The following is a 22332-nucleotide window of genomic DNA, read 5'->3' on the forward strand; positions in this document are numbered from 1 at the left end:
GGGCAGTGTTTCGTTCTGCTGTGCATGGGGTCGCTATGAGTCGGAAACGACTCGACGGCACTTAACAACAACAACAACAACATATCACTTATACATAGTGCAAGCAAATATGCACACACAAACACACATTCATGATCCCTATGAGGCTCATATACCATTGAAGTGACTGATTTGGTATGTTTCACAGTATTAGCCATATTATTACCCTCAACATATCATCACCACTCTCTGACATAGCATAGTGCCTAAGGCATTTGACTGTTAACTAAGAGGTTGGTGGTTCAAACCCACCAGCCACTCCTCGGAAGGAAGGCTGAGCTATCTACTTCTGTAGTGATACCACCTCAGAAACCCAAGGAGCCCAAGGAGGGGTCATTATGAGTTGGGTTTGATTTGATGGCAGTGAGTTGTGTTTTTTTTTGGTTTAGCTGGTACTGGCTTGCTGAACCAGACTGCTTCATCTAATTACCTCCTCACTCCCAAACACACTTTCTAGATGCATTACTCTTTATTCTTTGACTCAAAGGTGCTAAGCTCTTTCCCACCTCAGGATCTTTGTGTCTGTTACATCCACTTCCTTCAATAGTACTCTCCCCATTCTTTGCCTGGATGTTATTCTCTCAAACTTCAAGACATTGAAAAGCCTTCCCTAGACTCCCATCTTATGAGCTACTTATCCTTCCACTTATCAAAATATATGATTATATATGAAAGACCTTCTTCTTGTGAAATCCAATTTAAGACATTCATAGTTATAAATAAGACTTTACCAAGTCAACATTGTCCACTAACAACAAAGCCAGAAGTAGTCAAATGCAGTCATTTTCATCTTGTTGGTTGTCATCTAGTTGGCTCCAACTCATGATGACCTTGAATACAACAGAATGAAGTGATGCCCATTCTTGTGCTATCTTCATGTCTTCTGTGGCAGCCACTGTATGTTTTGAATGCCTTTGGACCTAAGAGGCTCATCTTCTAGCACTATATTATCAATGTTCTGTTGTAATCCATAAGGTTTGCATTGGCTAATTTTTGGAAATAGATGTGTAGGCATTTCTAGTCTGGAAGCTCCACTGAAACCTAGCCACCATAAGTGACCCTACTTGTATTGGAAATATTGGTGGCATAATTTCCAGCATCATACAACATGCAAACAACCATGTTATGATGAACTGGCAGACAGTGGTAAATTTTATTATTAGTCATCTTGTTCTTGTTCTTAGTCCTCTAGTGGTTACAATGCTTGTTCTTAAATGTGAAGTACTTTATGAGCAGTATTAATCTCAGTGTCTTCAGTGAATGTACAAACAGTGAATGAGAATGATGAAAACTACATGGCATAAGATTATGATGGAAACAAAGTAAAAACTACTGATATCCATATGTTCATCACTTATAAGGCACAATTTTGCACTGAGGAAGAAATAGAATTATTCTTTGGATACTTAACTTATTTGTACCCAGAAGAGTTTCTGTGTTTGGCTATTTGGTTCTATTATGATCTCTTTCTCTCTTTATTCTAAGCTTCTTGACGTCAGGAATCAGTTCTGTTTTGTTCAACACGGTATCTCAAAATGCCTCAGAATGACACACAAGAAGTACAGTAAATACTCGTTTAATAAATGAGAGATGGAGAACTAGGTCTGGTTAATACAAAAATTGCTAAGATTATTAAAGTAGAGTATTATAATGAAATATGCAAAGACCTAGTGTTAGAAAACCAAAAGGGAAGAACATTCCAGGCATGCCTCAAGCTGAAAGAACTGAAGAAAAAACTCAGGCCTCAAGCTGTGATATTGAAGGATTCTATGGGCAAGATATTGAATGATGCAGGAAATAGCAAGGCAAGATAGAAGGAATTCACAGAGTCACTGTACAGAAAAGAATTGGTTGATGTTCAACAATTTCAGGAGATAGTATTGGTCAAGAACCAATGGTTCAGAAGGAAGAAGTTCTCACTATACTGATGGAACTGGGGAAAAACAAGCATCCAGGAATTGAAAGAATAGCAAATAAGATGTTTCAACAAATGGCTGCAAAACTAGAAGCACACATTTGTCTATGCCAAGAAATCTGGAAGGCAGTTATCTGGCCAATTTACTGGAAGAGATAACTCTGGGTGCCTATTCCAAAGAAAGGTGATCCAACAGAATGTGGAAATTATCAAATAATATCATTAATATCATACACACATATAATTTTGTTGAAGATATTTCAGAAAAAAAAAAAAAAAGCCAGTACATTGACAGGGAACTATCAGAAATACAAACCAAATTCGGAAGAGGACATGGAACAAAAGATATCATTGCTGATGTCAGATGATCTTGGTTGAAAGGAGAGAATACTAGAAAGATGTTTACCTGTATTTTATTTACTATGCAAAGACATTTGACTGTGTGGATCATAACAAATTATGGAAAACATAGCAAAGACTGGGAATTCCAGAACACTTAATTGTGCTCATGCAGAATCTGTACATAGACCAAGAGGCAGTTATTAAAACAGGACAAAAGGACACTACATGGTTTTAAATCAGGAAAGGTGTGTCAGGGTTGTATCCTTTCACAATACTTATTCAATCTGTATGCTGATCAAATTATCTGAAAAACTGAACTATGTAAAGAAGAATGGGTCACCAGAATTGGAAGAAGACTAATTAACAACATGTAGTATTCAGGTGACACAACCTTGCTTATTGAATGTAAAGAAAACTTGAAGTATGTGCTAATGAAGTTCAAAGACTACAGCCTTCAGTATGGATTATACCTCAACATAAATAAAACAAAAATCCTCACAACTAGACCTATAAGCAACATCATAATAAATGGAGAAAAGATTGAAGTTGTCAAGGATTGCATTTTACTCAGCTTCACAATCAATCCCTGTGGAAGCAGCAATCAAGAAATCAATCAATATATTGCATTGGGCAAATCTACTGCAGAAGGCTTCTTTAAAGAGTTAAAAAGGAAAGATGTCACTCTGAGAACTAAGTTGAGCCTAACCCAAGCCATGATCATTTCAATTGTGTCATATGCTTATGAAAGCTGATCAATGAATGAGGAAGACTGCAGAACAATTGATGCATTTGAATTATGGTCTTGGTGAAGACTGAATATACCATGGACTGCAGAAGAATGAATGAAATTGTTTTGGAAGGACAGCCAGAATGCTCCTTAGAAGCCAGGACACGAGACTTCAATTGTATTCAAAGAAGACTGAGATGTTAGAACAAATGGAAGTTGAAGTTTGAGAGATAAGTTTGCTGTTTGTTGGCAATTAGAAGTTGGAAGAGGTAGCTAGCACACAGTGACATGAATGTCCCTGTAGCATGATCGAAGGAGTCAGTGGGGTGAAAGAGATTAAGGAAGAGAAGAGCTGATGAGGCAAGGTCGAGGAGGCCCTATGGGTGACTGTGTTCCCCAGCATTGTTGTTGTTATTGTTATTTGCCATCGAGTCAGCCCCGAGCATTACTGGTGACCAAATACATATCAGACATGAGATAGAACGATTCAATAAACATGAATGCCTTTCATATACCTTTAAGTCCTTTAGACATAAAAGTCCATCATTTTGTCCGATTGACATACCATTTTCTCAAAAGATGTTTGTTCTATTGGGCCAGTGGTTCTCAAATTTTTTCCCCAAGGGCCATTTGGCAATTTGCATCTGAAGGACAGAGACCAGGTATGCTACTAAACATCCTGCAATGACCAGTTCAGGGGCCACAACAAAGAATTACCCAGCCTAAATCTAAATAGTGCTAAGGTTAAGAACCCTTCTTTCACAAAATACTGAAAGAACAGTAGTAAGAAACTGCAGTGATATTTGTTGTTAAGATTTTATGTTGTCTCTCCATACTCAAGTTGCTTTTCTGATTTCTCTGGGTTTCATTGGCCAAATCAAGCTAAAAAGAAGCAGAAGGAACAGCAAAAGATGAGATAAACAAATGCTTAAGTTTCAAGAAAAAATTCTAGAATTCTCAATATTTGATATATAAAATATCTAATAATTTCACCAATAAAGTCTGAAACTGTATAAAGATTGCCAAACTTAGCGTGACTTATTCATATTTTGTTGTATTGCCAAGTCTATTCTACGTAAACTCAGTGAAATGATAATAGAAACTTTCTCAGTAATGATGTTTTATTTTAGTGTACTTTGTATCCAAATACATGTAATCCCATTGAAATCATTAGGAAAATCATGAGTCTATAGAAAATAAGATATTCTGATTTTTAAAATGTCCTTATTTTAAAATGCAATAGCACAGGGAAATCTCAGTGATAAAGAATCATTTTTCCCACTGCATGTATATAGTTTAAAAAGGAACAATGTCTGCTGTTTTATAACTAAACCAAATTAAAACCTGAATGAACAATGACAGGAAAACTTATCCTTTACATTTTCTATCTATAAGACCTCTGATCCAGTCCAACAAGCAGTAAGTCTTACTATTTTCAGGAACTTGAGTAGCTTATTTGATTGAAAATGATGGAGGCAATTATAATGTGTGTGTATGTGCATGTGTGTGTGCATTTGATGCAGGTTAACTGCAAATAAAAAAGTACTGGAGTTTGAAAAACAATGGCCTTGGAAAATTTTTGACTATTTTATTAGTTTATTATTTGCTTATTTCCTCATCTTGTTCCAAAAAAGGTCTAAGGAAGCTCTGAGTGTTTTTATAATCTGGAGGCCTTTGTCTTACATTGTGAATATTTCATAGACTGGGTGCTAAGTGCTAAATTATTAAAGATCATTAAAAAAAAGAAAGAAAGAGAGCTGCCTCCTATCCTCTGACACTCAGTGAATTACCTCAAAAACTATTTCCGTAACTTATTAACACCATTAGAAAATAAGACATACATTTTATTGGCAATTTGTTTTTATTCAAAGATACTACAATTATAGAAAATTGTTTCTTTATGAAATGTGGCCTGAATGGAAGACTTATTATTATTATTTTACTTTCTAGAATTCATTTGCCCTTCTGAAAAACATGCTGATTTCTTTTGGGAGAATTTCTTTTCTGTATGTCACGGTCCTGGTGGAATGATCATTCCAGACACCTGTCTTCCTACTGAGGAGTCACAGGAGCCCTGGGGATCTTTCTACCAAATCTTCCTTACAGTACCCAGATATAGTCAGGAGATGGATTTATGGGCTCAGCTTGGGCCTTGGATACGCTCTCCAGGACTTGAATCTTAAGAAGTGGTACTAGAACAAACAGACATTTGGAGTTAGGTCATCTTGGTGGCAGTGCCACAACCATACTACTAATGCTGTGAAATAGTTCTCTAGTTCCTGGTTCCTAGCTCACTCAATCTTCCTGCCTTGATTCTTGCATCCTGCCCGAGAGTTCTGTTACTATGACTGGATTACAAACTATCCCCAATTTAGTGGTTTAAAAGAAACCTTCAGTCTGGGCAGGGCTAAGCTAAGATGGTTCCAGTTTGTTTTCTTCTACTTGTTTTCCAATGGGATGGCCTGAGGGCTTGGGCTTGAAGGTTTGCTCTCATGTCTGGCACTTGGTCAGGCAAGACTCGAACATCTGGGGGCTATAACAGATGGGGCTCCTCAAGCATCTCTCACAAGGTCTGTGAGATCGATCCAGGATGGTGGCTTCACGGTGGTCGGCTTTCCTATATGGCAACTCAGGGTTCCAAATCCTCATCCCAAGAGAGAGGCATGCAAGAGCTTGGTCTCCTTTCATAACTTAACCTCCCAAGTCATGTGATATCACTGCTGACACATTCTTTTGGTTGAAACACTGTAAAAGTTGGCTTGGTTACCTAGTGCTGCTATAACATAAAGACTGCAAGTGGGTAGCTTTAGAAAAGAGAAATTATTTTCTTACAGAAGAAGGCCAGAAGACTGAATTCAGGGGTGTGTATTTAGGAGGAGGTCCTTCATTGTGTATTTCAGCTTTGATCAAGCCAAACAAAGCTCAGTGCCATTGAGTTGATTCCAGCTCATTGAGAAGTCCATTGTGTTCCCAAGACTGTAAATCTTTACAGAAGCAGACTGCCTCATTGTTCTTTCATGAAACGGCTTCTGGGTTTGAACCACCAAACTTTTGGTTAGCAGCAATCCTCATAGATGCTTCTTTCTGTCTTCCTCATCTTCCTGTGTGTGTGTATGTGTGTCCCTGCAACATTCTGCACTTTTTATAACTCAAAAATGATTAGATTTGGAACTGACTCCACTCCGGTATGACACAATTAACATAACAAAAAGAACTTTATTTCCAAAAGGATCATATTTGTAGATTTTAAAACAACAACAACAAAAAAACAAACCCCAAACCCTCTGCCACTGCATTGATTCTGACTCATAGCAATCCTATAGGACAGAGTGGAATTGCCCCATAGGATTCTCTAGGCTGTGAATCTTTACAGAAGCAAAATGTTTCATCTTTCTCCCCTGGAACATTTCGTTGGCTTGAATGGCAGACCTACTGGTTAGCAGTTGAATGCCTTAGCTGCTGCGCCACCAGAATTTTTTGTATTTACAGTTTTACGGGTCAGGATTTCTATACATAATTTGGGGATACACAATTAAATCCATAACAAAAGTATCCTGAAGTGCATGGGGAAGGAAAATGGATCCCACTATCACCACTATTGGGAGCTCTGGTAACGTAGTGCCTAACCAGAAGGCTGGTGGTTTAAACCCACCAGCCACTCCTTGGAAGGAAAGTTGGGCAATCTCCTTCCATAGTGATACCACCTCGGAAGCCCAAGGAGGGGTTGCTATGAGTTGGGGCCAACTCAATGGCACATAACAACAATAGCAACATTACCACTATCACTTCTCCATGGAGCACAGTCAACATCAACTTTCAAAAACATATAGGATAGAATATATACTGGTGTGATCTTCTTTGGAAAATTCCATCAGCCACACCAAGCCTTCCAACTGATGTAATCCTGTTACTTTTCAATAACCTCCTTGTTGTTGAAGTTAGCCTAGGTCAATTTCTATTACGTATAACCAAAGGATCCCAATCTAAGAGATTAGGGATCTGTTTTATTAATCTGCTGGCAATCAAATACCATTTTAATGTCATATATTTAATTAATATCACCATCAAGAAGTTGGTTCTTATTCATTAATTAATTACTAGACATACCTGCATGACTCAGAAGAAGGTTTTGCTTTGCTAGTGAATAAATCCAAGTGTTTTATTAAGCTTCACTCCATGACTACAAAGTAGACATGATTATAAGAAAATAGCTGAAACAGAAAGAGGTTACTTGGTTTCTCACAGATGGCCATGGGGAATGCAGTGCTTCTAGAAACACATCCAGAAGTACGCATTCCTTGGGCCAGGCTAGGACTATCCAATCACATAGAAATACCACGAAAAGATAAGCTACATGAACCAGTGTCTGTTGGGGCTAAACACTCTAGTGAGTTCAAAGAACCCTTAGGGTCTGCCATTTATTTGGAAAACCAGAAGGAAAAAAATAAATAAATGGTGAGAGAATGGCAGGATAGGATAGCTACATACTAGCTTGTGATTTTATCTTAACCAGGCTTGTTTGAGTAATTTATGTATTAGTGGTACATGAGTAGGTAGAAAGACAGATAGATGTGGGAATATGAGAGCTCTGGTGGCAAAGTGCCTAAGGCATTTGACTGCTAACCAGGAAGCTGGCAGTTCAAACCCACCAGCCACTCCTTGGAAGGAAGATTGGGCAATCTACTTCCATAGTGATTCTGCCTCAGAAACCCAAGGAGTGGTCACTATGAGTTGGATCCAACTCAATGGCAGTGAGGTTGGTTTGGTTTGTTATATATATATATATATATACACACACACATAACCTGCTATTGAGTCAATTCTGATTCATGGCGACCCTATAGAACTGCCCCATAGGGTTTCCAAGGCTATAAATCTTTATGGAAACTGACTACCACATCCTTCTCTCCCAGAATGTGTGATAAGTTTGAATCACTACCTTTCAGTTAGCAGTGGAGCACTTAACCACTGTGCCACTAGGATTCCTTTAATGTATGTGTTTAGAGTACTTTAATTTTAAAAAAAGCTTCAAGGCAAGTGTACACAGTTTAAACTAAAAAATATATGTTCTAGTAAATATTATCAGTTACCAAAATATCCTCCTAAAATAAACAGAATTTTAACAGAGCACCTGAGTATAAAAAACATGGATTAAATAATAGAATATATATATAATTAATATATGGAATATGAGGTTGTTTTACTAAAACTGAAAATGTGAGAATAAATAATGAAGTTGAAGAGTAAGTTCATTATGTTTCTAGGAATATTCCAACCTCCTCCTGTAATTTATTAGCTAATTTCTGAGATCCCAGAAGGTTTTCTAAAATTTCTTTTAAATGCAGTTGTGTAATCGACCATCTACACTACCAAACTCTTATTAATGAAGTTCTTAGAGATAAAACAAAGAGGATAATATATGCCTGCAATTCCAGCCACTGATTTTTCTCAGGATTCAATTTTTAGTTTTCAGTGTTCCAGTACTGGCTTTTCATCTTTGTTCTCTCTCCCTAACTCCATTTCCACCTCTTTTCCTCTTTTGGTTTTCTTCCAGAGGCCGCTCTTTTCAGTGACAGACATCTCCACGGGCTGTTCTTTGTGACCACCGGCTGTGTTGTGAGAACTGTTTTGGTCTTGCTTTTCTTCATGCCTGTCAAAGGCCATGGAGTGTCTAAGGCTGAAAACACAGCCAGAATCAACACGGACCCCAGAGACCCTCAACAGCATCTCAATAAAACTTTCAATGATCTGTATTTTATACACAGAATTTCAGTGTGGGTGACAGACTTTATCCAAACAAAAATTATATTGAATAGCATCTTTAGTGAAAAGACCCATCCAAATATAGAAAACGGCACAAGGAATTACTCCTAATACCTTGGCCTTTTAATATTTCGTTACAAATAAAGCTATGGTCAAAACCCTAGAATAATCTTCAAATTTCCATTTAGAATCTCAAATGTCCTAAAACCTTGGAAAACTCCTTCTGCCTCAAGCACTTTAAGCCATTTTGCAGATGATTCTATATATGTGTATAAACACTTGCTAGGACTAATTTTCCAATGAAATGATTATTAAGGGACATTAGTGAAACACCTTTTTATAGACAAATTTTATAATGCACTCTTCATTCTTTGCGTATTTTCCTCATATTTTATTAGCAACTTGTTGCTGGATTCTGATGTATTCATTCTCTACTACAGCAAGTTGGGGTACTTTGGGATGATACATACTATGATGTTCCATTTTTTAAAAGTTGCATTTTAACCTCTGTGTAAGTACAGTACTGTTGAACTAATGGCATACATAAGTCTCAATCTATCATCTGCATTCCCTTTGCATTAGGTGTAGGACTGGCATGAAAATCACAATCCCAGCTCCAATTTTTCCAGCTGTCTCTGTCGCCCTGTGATCTTTTGGTACAAATTTTCTAGCCTGTCTGAAAAGGCAGCCTTCTCCCCCCGCTCCCTTCTTTGATTGTGCTTAGGCATTTTGCCAGCCTGAGACATGGATTAATATGAACAGAATCACAGACTTCTCTGAACATAAGTCATTTACGTGTGTTTTGTGGTATATACTGAGCAAGAAAAAGGCAGACTGCTGTTGCCTTTGTATAGAGTCTGGGTAGGTTTTGATTTCACCCAGAATCAAGAACAAAGCAATTTCTGACTATTCCTTAAACTCAGCCTGTATGGAATGACTTTTAATGACTTCACGAACTACTAGCCTTCAGATTGACTGGAGCGTTTTCTACTTCTTAAGTTTTCTCCTTCTATGACGTTTTATGATTATACTTTATGGGGCAGTGCTGTTTTTGTTCTTCATGATTTTCTGAGTGCTTAAATTCTAGAGGGAATTTTTTTTAATCATTTGGCCACCGGCATATGTGCTTTGCAGTTTGGGAGTAATGTGGAGAGAAGCTTTAAGTATCATGCCAGTGCCAAACATGGCATTTCCTATTGTGTGAGCCAACTCCATCCTGTGAGTCTGAATAATTTAGAGGAGACGTGATGTCATTGTCTACTTAGAGATAAATGGAAAAGAGTCTGGGTGTAGAATTTTGGAGTGGTCTTTGTAATAATAGTAATTAAAAAGAAGGATTACCTCATATATTTAAACTTTCTGTACATACCATGTGCTTTTCTCATTTTTACCCAATATTACTCATAAAGGACTAGTATTTCTGTTTCATTATTTTTGAAGCACTGTTTGATGACACTAGTTTAACAGTTTCTCACAGTTCACTGCTTCAGTTTTCATCAAATTATATTTCTAGTTACACTAGACACTTTCGTCATCAATTTCCATATGCCTCAAAGACATGTAGGAACTGGGTTTGCCAACAGCAGATTCAGATACCAAATAATAGTTGCTGTATAACACATTTTCTCTTAGTTAGTACAACCTTTTCTAAAATGAAAACTTTAGAACCTACCAGGCCAAAGCTTAAACGCACTCATATTTGTTTAATTAGATTAGCCTGCCTCTATGATGAAGGCTGATGATTGCCACAGACTATTTAATTTTGATGTGCAAATCTTACATAAGATAAACACTGGCCAAGGACTCTTCCATATGTTTCATATCCCAGCTGGTAGAAAAGCAACAGCCATACAATTTGCCAAAGAACTGCCAAGTTCCAAAGAATTCTCACATCTCCCCTCCCACTTAGATTCTACAACTTTCCCATGTTATTTCCATCCATCACATCTTGAACCCCCTGTCATTAAGTGAATGCCTCAAAAAAAAAAAAAAAAAAAAACCAAACTCACTGCGGTAGAGTTGGATCTAACTCATCCAACTTACAGCGACCCCTCCTTGGGTTTCTGAGGTGGTATCTCTACAGATGTAGATTGCCCAATCTTCCTTCTGAGGAGTGGCCGGTGGGTTTGAACTGCTAGGCTTCTGGTTAACAGTCAAATGCCTTAGGCACTATGCTACCAGAGCTCTTCAAGTGAATGTCTAGATTTGAAAAAAAAAAAAAAATCCACTGCCATCAAGAGGATTTCAACACATAGTGACCCTATAGGGCAAAGTAGAACTTCCCCCATAGCATTCCCAAGGCTGTAAATCTTTATAGAAGCAGACTGCCTCATCTTTCTCCCATGGAGTAGCTAATGGGTTCAAACCTTGGACCTCTTGGTTAGCAGCCAAATGGCTTATCCACTGTGCCACCAGAGATCCTGTACCCAGAATAGGGCCCATTATATATTCTCATATGGAGTACACTTCAATATAAAGAAAACAAATATTCTTAAAACTGGCCTAACAAGCAACATCATGATAAATGGGAAAAAGTTTGAAGTTATCAGGGATTTCATTTTACTTGGATCCACAGTCAGCACCCGTGGAAGTAGGATATTACACTGGGCAAATCTGCTGCAAAAGACCTCTTAGAGTGTTAAGAAGCAAGGATACCACTTTGAAGACTAAGGTATGTGTTCTGGTTCCCTAGTGCCGCTCTGATAAGAAATACACCACAGATGGGATGGCTACAACAAATAGAAGTTTATTCTTACAATTTGGAGGCTTTAAATGCAAGTTTAAAGTGCCAGGCTCTAGGGGCTGGGTGAAAGCCCCTCAACCTTGAGGTCCAGTTCTGCCTCCTACTCTTGGCCCACTGGAGCTAGAGGTGTTTCTTCACTCAGACAGCTGCTGGATGCTGAGGCTGAGAAGCCCCAAGGTTGACAAGTAAAAAGGCACAGTCTTGATGTTACCAAACTACACAGCAGGCCATTAACTTAAGTCCATTGTAAGTCCCAAGGTCGGCAGAGCATAGCAGGCTACTGAGCAAGGAGATGGCTACCTGCAGGGTCCAAGTGTGCCATAGGCTAGAGACCATCCCCAAAGCTGCGTCTTATATATGGGAAGCAGACCGTATACCCAAAGGCAGCTACTCAGCTGCTCACAGTAGATTTTACCATGGAGTTGATTACCATTCTCATCATGTGGAATAATACATCCAGCTGCCCAGCCACTCAGCCAGGCCCAGCCAAGTTGACACACACAGTGTGCCTCACCCAAGCCATGGTATTTTCAATCACCTCATATGCATGTGAAAGCTGGACAATTAATAAGGAAGATTGAAGAAGAATTGATGATTTTGAATTGTGGCATTGGCAAAGAACTGAATCACCATGGACTGCCAGAAGAATGAACAGATCTGTCCTGGAATAAGTGCAGCTAGAATGCTCCTTGGAAGCAAGAATGGCCAGACTTCGTCTCATCTACTTTGGTCATACTGTCAGAAGGGACCATTCCCTGGAGAAGGAAATCATGCTTGGTAAAATAGAAGGTCGGCGAAGAAGGGGAAGACTTTCAACAAGATGGACTGACACAGTGGCTGCAATGATGGGCTCAGGCATAGCAAGGATCGTGAGGATGATGTAAGACTGGGCAATGTTTTCATTCTATTGTACATAGGGTCACAATGAGTCGGAGCCAATTAAACAGCTCCTAATAGCAACATATATTCTAGACTACTCTGAAGTATGCTAGCAAGTGCTATAACAACAGTTGGTGCCAAAGTTCAAATATCAATTAGTCACCACTCCTCAAGTGAACTTTCAGCTGACTTGTTTTGCTTATGAATTTAAACCAGGGCTTTGAACTGGTTCAAACCTGTTCAGTCACGACCAAAGAAGTATAATAAGGACAAATCCAAATTTTTGAAATTCAGTGGAATGATAACTGGGACAGGAAAAATTATGGTCAAAACCCTGGAAAGGGAGACTTGAAAGAGGCATATTGAGCCCTTTCAGGGGCCTGATGCAGGAGACTGGATTATTTCTGGTAATGTGGTAAGGAACACATATTCAAAACAGAATGGTTGGCCATCATCTTTGAGCTGGGCACCACTGTTTCCAACTCTGTTGTTTAAGAGATTTGATTTGTATGCAATGTGCATGCAGCCCTTGTTTTCTAAGACAGAAATTAAGTTTCTAGTCAGGCACTTACTCATAAGTTTTCCTGTTCTGATGTCATTCCAGGCACCCACATTTTGCAAATTTGAGTCTGTCCCAGTTTGGCTTCATCAACCATGACTGAACCAGGAGGAACCTGTTTGAAGCCCTGATTTAAACAGAATAAATAACCAAGAACTGACTGTGTGTAGCAAAACATAAAACTTTTAATTTACTTTTAAGAATATTGCTCATGCCTTGAAAAGGAGAAATAATATGATTGGTGCTAAACTGACAACAACCAATATTTTGATCTATGAAATATTAATTCATTTATTCCCATAAATATGATTATCAGGAGGGTTTTCTTAATATATTTTAGGACTGTTGAGTCCTTAAGGGAGCATTCCCTTGAAGTTATCTCTATGATTGTAATAAGTGTGCAGTACCCTGAAATGGAATGTGGACTGTTGGGTATTCTGAATATATAACATGCATAGCATTTCTTTTAATGAAAATTCCGTCTATCACATCACAGAAAGATGTTTAATGACATGAAAAGAGGATCACGTGTTTTATTCTGTTGGAAAACAAAACAGGCTATATAGGCAATGGGATATAAGAGACAAAGGGGAATTTTCACTTTTTTAGGTACATCTGTGTTTAATTTATTTATAATGTCATATATTAATTTTATATTACAAAGTCTTAAAAACAGGTTATAGAACTATATAACAATTGTTTGATATGGTGTATCAGACGTTGTTCTAAGATCTTTAAGAATATTAACTAATTTAATCCTCCAAACAACTCTATGAAGCAGGTACTTCAATATCCCCTTTTTGCAAATGAAAAAACCAAGGAACACATGGTTTAAGTAACCTGTTCAAGGTCACACAGCTAATAAGAGGTAGAGATGGGATTCAAATCCTGCTCTGCTCTCAACTACTACACTATCCTCTCTCTTAACTACATTTCTAATTTTATTTTATTTTTGCAAAATATATTTTACTGACAAAACTATACACCAAAATGTCAACAGTCGCTATTTCTGAGTGGCAGAATTACTGTGGTTTTGATTTTTTTTTCTTTGCTTTTCTCTGTATTTTCTGATTTTTTCAAAATCAGAAAAGGATTTAAGAAGGAAAACAAAATGTTCTTTTCAAAGTTTTGTAATGAGCAAAAAATAGAGATTTTGATGCAGTGTTGGGGCTATTTTTTTAATTATCTTCCTTCAAATCTTCCTTTCATTTTATGCATCCAGTGGAGCCATGCAACCTAGATCTTGACTATTCCATTGTTCTCTTGTGTGCTAATTTTACTTTGTTTGTAGGTGGACACTATGGAGAATGACAGGTACAAAAGGAGAAGCTAACAGAACTTTCAAAATGTGGAAATACCAAGAAAGTGGTAAACTTACAAAATATAATAATCATTGTATCAGCCTTAAAATGTATTAGATATTCCCATTGCACCTTTTCTTGGCAGACTGAGTTGCTGAGGAGCACCAGAATGATTTAGCTTATACCTGTCAAAAAAAAAAAAAAAAAAAAAAAAAGAAAAACAAGACCAAACTCACTGCCATCGAGTGGGTCCCGAGTCATAGCAACCCCTCCTTGCGTTTCCAAAGCGGTATCTCCTCGGAAGTAGATTGCCCAATCTTCCTTCCGAGGAGTGGCTGGTGGGTTTGAACCACCAGCCTTCTGGTTAGCAGTCAAATACCTTAGGCACTACGCCACCAGAGTTCCCTTATACCTATCAGGTACCACCAAAACTGGAATATTGCCCATAAAACAGGATTGTCAAGGCTAAAAGAGTCCACACAACAATAATCTTGCATTGAGAGAACGATATTCTTATTTGTAGTCAGGGAGTCAGTGTCTATGTGTTTCTTCTAAAAGCATATGTTTCTTTGAAGGTCTGCACTTAAAAATTAAAAAAAGCCACTTGTCCCTTACAATATGGCATAGGATATTAAAATATAAGTGAACTAATTCCAATGGGCAGACATAGAATTGATGGAACTTCAAAAAACATTAAAGGAAAACACATGAAATAAGAACAAGTGCATACGTGTGCCAAAAGTAGGTGTGTAGCCTTGAATGGCAATCAAGTTGTAGGATCTGTATGTCTGAACAATCTTAAATTAGTAACATTTTATAATGTTGTATTTATTTTGTGCTGCAGTTCTTTGTGAAAAGATGCAATTCTAAAAGGTGCATCCAGGATGGAATGGAGATGACTTGGAAATATTGGAAAGCTGGAATGTGACTGGAATGAGGATTTTAAGAAAGGAAATTTGTTGGTGAGTATGGCTCTCAGTCTCTCTGCTAGGTACAACCAAACTTCCAGCCTGTATTTCAAAATTTGGTCATCTTTTTTTTTATTATTATTATGTAAAATTTATTCAAATCAGTTGAATCCATCCATGTCTCTCCACATTTCAACTTCTCCAGAATGTGACTCCACGGCAAATAACAACAACAGAATGTACCTGAGGGAGGCTACCATGCCCATGCAGTAGCTCCCAAATGGCCACCCTACATTCACTCTAAACTCACTGCTGTGGCATCATTTCCGACACACAGTGACCCCTCCTTAGGTTTCCTAGGTAGTATCTCTACAGATGTAGATTGCCCAATCTTCCTTCTGAGGAGTGGCTGCTGGGTTTGAACTGCCAGCTTTCTGGTTAGCAGTCAAATGCCCTAGGCACTATGCCACCAGAGCTCCCATAAAATCCATTCTTCACGCTGGGGAAGAGTGACCTTTTCAAAACACAAATCTAATCAAGTTACCCTTTCTATTTAAGATCCTTAAATATTTTCCCTTTACCCTCAGGATAAAGTCAAATATCTTGAACAGGGCTTTAGCTATGACCTTCAAATATCCTTAACATGGCCCTACAGTCTGACTTCTACCTACATATCCATACCCAGACCATTCATACCATGCATTTCCTCACCCTCAGCATTCTAGTCACACTGGTTTCCAAAGACATCCTTGTATTCATTTCCTCTGTACCAATTGCCCCTCCTTTTCACAGATAAAGTGTTTCCTTTGTGCCAGTTGCCTCCCCTTTTCATAAAAAAAATTTTTATCTTTATATTTTATTTATTTGACAGACTCTCCCCATCCCTATTAGATAATAAACTTCATACCGTGGGAATGAACTACGCACTTTTTGCATAGTTAGACCATCAGTTGCTATTCATAAGGTTTTCACTGGCCAATTTTTTTAGAAGTAGATGGCCAGGTCCTTGCTTGCTGAAAGCAAAGAGGACTTGCAGCATTTACTGATGAAGATCAAAGACTACAGCCTTCAGCATGGATTACACCTCAACATAAAACAAAAATCCTTACAACAACTGGACCAATAAGCAATACCATGATACATGGAGAAAAGACTGAAGTTGTCAAGGATTTCATTTTACTTGAATCCATAATTGGTGCCCATAAAAGCAGCAGTCAAGAAATCAAACAATGTATTACACTGGGCAAAAGAACACCTTAGACTGTAAAAAAGGTAAAAAAATGTCACTTTGAGGACTAAAGTGTTCCTGACTCACTCCATGGTCTTTTCAATCACCTTACATGCATGGGAAAGCTGGACAATGTAAGAAGGAAGACCAAAGAAGAACTGATGCCTTTGAATTATAGTGTTGGTGAATAATAATAATACATACACCAAAACTGCCAGAAGAACCAATAAATCTGCCTGGGAACAAGTACAGCCAGAATTCTAGAATGCTCATTAGAAGTGAAGATGGTGAGATTTTTTGTCTCCCTTATTTTTGACATGTTATCAGGCAGGACCAATCCCTGGAGAAGGACAGTATGCTCGGTAAAATAGAGTATCAGCCAAAAAGGGGGAGACCATCAACGAGATGAATGACATATGACTGAAACGTAACAATGATTGTGAGGATGGTGCAGGACCAGGCAGTATTTTGTTCTGCTTTGCGTGGAGTCATTATGAGTCCCAACTGACTCGACAGCATCTAACAACAATAGTCCATCAGCCTGGTGTAAGCATAGTGCTTGGCACAGAGCAGAACTCAAAATATTTGTTGAATAATTGAACCATTATATTAATATAGCAAGAAATGGGTTTTAGATTATACTGATCTTTCAAATACAATTTTTCAAAATTGTATTCATTCATTTATTTATTTTATTGAGATGGTAAATTACATTATACACTGGTTACTCAAAATATTGATGTACCTTATGGTAGCTTATCAAATTCAATTATTAAACTGTAAAACCCTTACATACATTTTATTTAACCAGGTTATTTATTTTTCTACACTGCCCATCTGCACTAAAGATTACTTTGGCTTCTATTTCAGTGAGAATGCCATTTTTCCCCATGACCAGCTTATCCCAAGTGCCACTAAATTCTACCATTTTTCCTGAAGTGGGACTACAATATGGGGTAAGACTCAGCAAGCATTAAATGATAACAGAAATTATACAAGGCTTTAGGAGGCACACAGGGAAGCCTTACCAATAAGTAAGGTAACTATAGGCTTGCTTGTGCTAATTTATGAATCTGTAGTGAATAATTTTACATGGGTTTCACCACATCAAAGTTGTTAAACTGTTCACTACTTGTGAAAAATATGTGACACTGTTCAGTATAGAATTTGTAAGTAAGCACAAGTAAACTGTGCTTACCTTGATGACTGGGTACTCCATCCTTGTTCAGGATTGTAAATTTGAAAAGAGGCTCTGATTCTGTAGAAAAGTGCCATGGGGTTTGGAGAGAGAATACCAGAATCTTTGATGTAGTGAAAACATGTGAAATTGTTCACTACAGATTAGTAAGTAAGCACAAGTAAGCCCATGCTTAACTTGCTTGTTGGGTAATCTAACACTGGATGGACATTAAAACTGAAAAGACTAACATGTGCTTGGCTACTTGTTCAACTTTTAAATGACTTACTGTATAAATAATACTTGCTTGACTTCTTAACACATGCTTAGTAGACTTTGGCTACTAAGTATGGTAATAATTAGTGAGCGTTCTATAAAATTTTAAGATTTCCACTCCCTCCTTGTTTATTATTTAAACTGTTTGCAAAGCTAGATTAAAACTAATCTTTCTAAGACAATGCCTTTAAAATTTATTTTATGGAATAAAATTTAATCAATCTTAGTGTGAATGTCCTAAATCATTCTTAGCTACAAATATTTTTATTGGTTAACCAAAAGAAAATTTAAATATAAAGGATGAAAAACATTATTTATATATTTATATTGAGGGCATACAAAAGGGTGTATCAAAGAATCAGATTAATCACATCAGTTTCTTTTGAGTATATATCTTGGTACATTATCCCTCTTCTTTTTTTTTGGGGGGGGGCGGTTTCTGTTGTTTATTGCATTTTAAAAGAGGACTACCTTTTAATGGGCATGATGTGTGACAATCCTAAATTTCTTTAGGACAAAATTAATTTCTGAAACTTAGTCTTATGTATTGTTCATGTTTCTAAAGATATTAGCAAAATACATTATTTTAACTACATGGACACCCTTAGCTCTTATTGTCTAACATTGGCCTTATGACATCACTTCCTTCCCTGCATACCTGGTGTGAATTTTCCTTCATTGTTTATTTGTCTCATTCACTCATGCATTGTCTTATTTATTGTCTCATTTATTAACTCCCATATAGTCATTTCACAAATATTTCCAAATTCCTACTATGTGCAAAGCAAATAAGGAAGATACACACAAAGAAATGTAGGACACGGTTCTTGAACTTGAGGGAATTACAATGAAAACATTTTAAACAAGTCAAGAAGATAAAAACTGTAGGAATTCAGAATAAAGGAAAATCGTTTGTTGAAAGGCTTTTTCTAAATTGCCTTAGAGTCTAAGTTCTATCAAGAACATCTGGTTTCCAATAACATACATTTTAACCTTGGCTGCAAAATCACAAAAGATGCAGACAACTTTAAGAAAAAAAAAAAAAAAAAAGAAAAGAGGTTAATAGTTGCTGTTTGTTCCTAGAACTAAACTAGCATGTATATTTCAATGAAATTATTCAACAAAATGCAATAGCAGTAATTCTTTTTTCTTTTTTTTTGGAAGGACCACAAACTGAGACACGTTTTACGTAGTACCCGTGTCCCTGAAGTTTCTGGAAACCCTGTTCTCATAGGGCAGATGAAAGCCAACTCCACGTGAAGCAGTGAGCTTTCCAGGGAAGCAGCCTTCGCTTTACAATCTTCCACCCAAAGTTCTCCCACACTCTTCTCAAATTCTTCTCTAAATGCTTTCTGAAAAGATATTTCAAAAGGTACTACAGTGGGCTATTATGAATCAAATTTGCCAGTTCCTTTGATTAAATCACTGGTGAAAGGGTTCAAGCTTTACATTCCATTAAAGAAAACAATTTGTAAGATTTGCATAGAGACCATCATAAACATGGCATTTGACTTTTGTCCTTTTGTTTTCCATTACAAACAATAAAATTGAATTTAACAACAACAAAAAAGAAAAAAAATGGAACTTACAGGCTTGTTTATCTTAAAAAAAAAAAAAAAAGAAGCCTCAGCTACGGCATTTAAAATTTGCTATAATGGAGCTACATCTCAAAGTTGATGTCAAGGGACAGATATGGTTAATGTCCAATCATTTTAAAGGAAGTTTTCAGCGTAGGTAGCTGTATTTGTGGGGGGTGTGATTTAACAAAATGCAGTAGGTTCAAATCTATGTAATGAGAATTATTTGAAAAGTGAGTTCCTTTTGTTTCTGATTTATTATTTAAATTTACTTACATTTCTCCAGGTTCTTTGTTTTAGTAGCCTAATGAAAATAAGAATTCATAACCCAAATACAGCCTGGCCATTACTTCTCCCAGTGGGTAATGGCTCTATCAACAGGGACAGAGTAGGGGTTGATTTCTTCCTTCACTACAAATTATAATTTTAAGTCTTTTTGTCCCAATTTTTCCCCACTCAGTAAAATGGTTAGAAAATTTTCATCAGCTCTGTAAAGGATCACTCCCTTGATTTTCAAAGCATTAAATATCCTGTAAAATGTGCCACAAAATAGAAAGTATTATTATTTATTATCTTGTACACATATTTAGACTCAGGATCATGTACAATCTAGTTCAACTGTTTTGATTGACTACCAGTTAGTTAAAAAAAAAAAAAAGGAAAAAAGTCACAAAAATTATTTGATGAGTTTTTTTGACTGCCCAAGTCTAAAAATTAAAATTAGATAAAAGAAGTGTACTACTAACTCATAAGAGAAATAAAGCCAAGCATTTCTTCAAAAACATGATTCCAGGCAGGATTTGTTACTAGGGCTGGAAAACAAAAGAAAACAAAATATAAAGATGCCCCCCCCCGTCCCCCAATAATCTTTGGCATCCTTTAATGTTGCTTGCTGTGATCTGTGCTAGGCCAGGAAAGTCACTGACCTCTCATTCCCAGTACATTTGACAAGTACCGACACTTGGGGCATGCTGTACAGTAAAATAAATACATTAATACAGCCATTTCCCCCTTCATTTCAGCTCAGCCATAAGAGATAGGTTACTTAAAATTCAAGTGCCAGGAAAGCCCATTGTAAAAGGGAAATATTTTCAAGTGAATTCCGTTTGATCTTTTTTTTATAGGGGCTCCCACCAGCCTCTCTCCCTTCCTTCCCAGACCCTGGATACCAATTAATCTCAGCACAGAGGCCACAAACCAGGTTGAAATGGCTCCTTTTTATTTTTAGGGGATATAATTTCAGCCAGGATGTCTAGTCAGTTGTCACATAGTGTACTTAGCACACTTCTCTCACACAGACACATACATTGGATTTCCCTCTGGAGAATGCCTAGATCTTTGAGATTGACTCCTGGAAAGGAATTAGATCTGGTTGCCGTCCAAATCCTTCAGTTCTGACAATGGCATAACATCACAGGGCCACCTCATCGTTCACAGAAAGCCCTGTGAACCAAGTTTTCTAAAAGCCTTCTCTTCTTGTCTTCTAGCATTTCAGAGGCTTTTCCTTCCCTTGTGGTGTTTGCACGCAATTCTGCATTTCTTTTCTTCCATTTTGCAAAGTAGCAGAGAAAAGTGGACTAACTTTGATTTTTAAAATTTTTTTTTTTTTTTTTTTTGGAGTGCTTATCTTTTGGGAAAAAATGTGTCCAAAAGAGAGAAAAATGAAGACAATTAGAGTCTGTTCTCCTCACCTCCCAATCCTCAACCTGCCTTAATTCATGGAGGTGAAAAAAATTATCAGCTGGGTTGGCCTTTTTTCTTATAACAACATTGCAGAGAGAAAGAGGGGTGTGTGGTGCGTGTATGTGTGTGACGCGTTGAAACGCTTGGGGAAAGGAAGCGCAGCTTTCCCCTAGGAAAGCCTCAGGTCAGCAGATGGAAGGAGGCCTGGGGTCGCCTTCTTTGGTCCGAACGCGGTGCCCTAGCCGTTCCTCTCACCCCCGCGGCCAGCTCGGCGCCCTGGAGCAGTGCCAGGACTCCTGACAGCGCCCGGCAGGTTGGTGGGTGGGGGGTTTTGAGTTCTCTTCGCAGAAGACGCCCATTTGGAGGGAAAACTCCCTTTTTATTCCTAGAGTCCTGTAGCCCCCACCCCCATCATTTTTACGCTGATCGTACTCATGATGATGAACTTGCAGCTCAGCTTCCTGCCGCCTGATTGACCCGGAGCACCAGCAGGCTGCTTGCCTCTCCCTCAGCTCCCTCCTCCTCCCTCAACTCTGCGGCCTCAGGGCGACTATAGGGGTTGGAGCGGGCCGGGGCTGCCGGAGCGGCGCGCAGGGGCGCGGGGTCCCGCCGGGGAGCGCGCACGGAGCGGCGCCTCGGCCGCCCTGCTTCCTGGAGCTGTGCTCCTTTGACCCCAGTGGCAGTCCCTGTCACTGCACCGTTCGCGCTCCCTTCAGCTCGCCGCGCCCTCGCTCCCGGTCCTCGCCCCCTCGCTCTCTCTTTCCCCAGATCCAGGCTGCTCCGGTCCTTTCTCCCCCGCCTCTCTCTCACGCCGCGCCCCCGCCCCTCCCCCGCCCCTGCCCGCGGCGGGACCTCGGGGGTCGAAAGTTCTGGCCCTCCCGCGCCCTCGCCACCCCCGCGCGCCCTACGCGTGCCTCCCGCCTGCTCGGGTCGCTCGGCGATGGATCGCCTGCTCGCCGGGCGCTGAAGGCATCTCCGGGACCCGGAGCGCAGCTCGGGAAAGGTAATCCGCCCCGGGAAGGGAGGCGGAGGGCGGGGGAGGGGGAGGAGGCGGCCGCCCGGTGCCGTGCGCGAGAGGAAGGGAAAAAAATGCACACACAAAGCGGAGCCCGGGTGAGAGGTGCCTTGTCAGAGGCGCGTGCGAGGGGCCCGGCGGCTACGGACCGCGGCTGCCCTGGTGCCTCTGACATTCGCACTGGCGGGTGCCTCTCGGGC

This window comes from Orycteropus afer, unplaced genomic scaffold (assembly GCF_000298275.1).
Source record: "Orycteropus afer afer isolate SDZICR_OR568_19922 unplaced genomic scaffold, OryAfe1.0 scaffold00103, whole genome shotgun sequence".
NCBI classification, from domain to species: Eukaryota; Metazoa; Chordata; class Mammalia; order Tubulidentata; family Orycteropodidae; genus Orycteropus; species Orycteropus afer.